The sequence below is a fragment of the Leptinotarsa decemlineata genome, unplaced genomic scaffold, assembly GCF_025532065.1.
Source record: "Leptinotarsa decemlineata unplaced genomic scaffold, Ldec_3_MD MMD2_tig00000505_RagTag_RagTag, whole genome shotgun sequence".
NCBI classification, from domain to species: Eukaryota; Metazoa; Arthropoda; class Insecta; order Coleoptera; family Chrysomelidae; genus Leptinotarsa; species Leptinotarsa decemlineata.
Genome location: NW_027412549.1, coordinates 4,937,133 through 4,939,346, shown reverse-complemented (window position 1 = coordinate 4,939,346; position 2,214 = coordinate 4,937,133). Strand labels below are relative to the sequence as shown.

Below are 2,214 nucleotides of genomic sequence, written 5' to 3'. Positions count from 1 at the left end.
TGGAGAATTTATTGTCTAGGTTACTAACTATTTTCCGCAAATCTATCATAGAGAGCATTTCGAAGTTTTCGAATTTACAATATAAATTTTTGTTTACATTGTGCCAACTTTCAGTGATGTTAATACTTTGTATAATATCATTAATACTATGAACAAAATAATTATTAAAACCGTACGCTATTTCTATGTTACTCGTTAATAGACGATTATGCTCATTTGATTCAAAATATATGCAATTCGAGACATTATGGCTAATACTGTTAACCAGTCTCTACAAAGTTCTCCACATTTCTTTGGGATTATGTCTATATCTGTCAATATTGTCAAAATAATATATTTCTTTTTATTGTTTTAAAAGATTGACAACATCATTTCTCAATAGTTTAAAGGTTTCCCATTTATCTTGTTTGTTGTTGTTGCAGCTCGATTTAAAAATGCTATATCCCTCTTCTTGATTATAGTTATTTATGTATCAAGGGAATTAGGAGGGCCTTAATTACCGATGGCAAAGTTTGCGTCCCGAGGGCCTCTGGCCCGAGGGACAGCAATTGCCTGAGGTTATTAAGGCTCATTAATTCCCGTGTTACATAGATAATTTTATTTCTGACCGATTTCAATAAAATTTTGTTCATTTTTGAAACGGAAAAATGTAGGTACCAATTCATTACATTCCTGGTATATTTGAATCAGGTACCGTTGATTATAGTAGAGTTTTCTTGTTGCTAGGTTGTTGCTATGTTACTTGTTTATAAACAGAACTTTGTTATCAAGCTGTGTTTGCGGTGAAAACGTGTTTTCTACCCCAAATGTAATGGAGGATATTTTGAAAAAAGCTGAACAAGCAAGAGAATCATTAGTTCCATCGAAAAGTGAAGCCGTATACCAAAAAGAATACAAGATATATCTGGACTGGCTGACACGGAAAAATGTTATGCCAAAAGATGTCACTGAAACTGTATTTCTGGCATATTTTCAAGAACTGGTAAGGAATTTTCTATGTTTTTCGGTAGATTTGGTAGTAATTGTGTTTATTCGTTTAGTCAGAAACGTATAGTCCGAATTCTTTATGGACTAAATGGTCAATGCTAAAATCGATGGTGACTATACATGAGAAACTTGATATCACCAAGTTCAATGAACTACAGGCTTTTTTGAAACGGAAGAGTAAGAGTTATAAGCCGAAAAAGTCTGCTGTTTTATCTCCTAAAGATGTTATCAAGAACAGATGCTCCAGCCATACAAAAGAAGAAATTGTTTCCAGTGGCGGAAGTAATTTTCAGGGAACATTTCAAAATTGTACATTTATTATTTGTAATGACGTGAATAGATAAAATATGGTTCAGTTTTCATTTCTATTTATTTTTACTTTTGAAAGGTAGAGGGAATTATAAAATCTATAATGTCCCAAGGGAGTTATGACCCTCTTTATTGATAGCGTAACTATGACGATATAAGCTTATAATATCCCGGTCAGAAATAAAATCATATATCTCATAATCAAACCATGGCAACTTTGATTGGTACTTACATATTTCAATAGGGGCATATTACAGTTTCACATGTCTCCAAAATTTCATTTATATAAAATATATTATAAATAATAATCGCTCATTTTTTCTATTGTATGCTTTTATAAATACATGTGATTTAGCGGTTAATAAACTACTACTACTGAACTACTACTACTTAAGTGTATAAGATAGCCCGTACACGAGCCACATTTTGCGGTCGGATCGACCACACAATTGCAGTCGCGTTCCAGCGAACTCAAGCCGCCCATAAGAAATACTGTACTACACGTACACGGGCGTTCACAAAAGTCAAAACGGACGTGTGCAGTCAACTTGCTGCTGATCACAAACTTGCAGTTGTACCCAACGGCGTACACCGTTGGGTACTTTTTCTCATATTTGTCGCACAGCGTTCAATTTTTGATTTCAAAATTCTTATTAATTCATCAAAAGAACTAATGGACATTCTGAAGTAATTACATTTTTTTTGTCTTGCCGGAGTTTACCGGTTGTTGCTTGTATGTTATTCCATTGAAATTTCAGTTTTTTGCTTTAATAAAATTGTTTTTACAGCTAATCTTTTTAATTTCTTCACATATTCTTTCAGGGATTTCAATGAAAGTCCGAACTGATGAAATGCATCACGAAACATTGTCAACCACATTCAAAATATAAAAATTTTCTTCCTGCTGTCGCGCAACCA

At 33.3% G+C, this 2,214-nt stretch overlaps 1 long non-coding RNA gene across 1 annotated transcript; it reads left to right on the top strand.

Moving 5' to 3' along the window:
* The first annotated feature begins 679 nt into the window (after positions 1-679).
* On the top strand, positions 680-1,349 carry LOC141481899 (uncharacterized). The gene is made up of 2 exons (XR_012465228.1): positions 680-982; positions 1,041-1,349. It is a non-coding gene; the product is annotated as an uncharacterized lncRNA (long non-coding RNA).
* Positions 1,350-2,214: the final 865 nt, after the last annotated feature.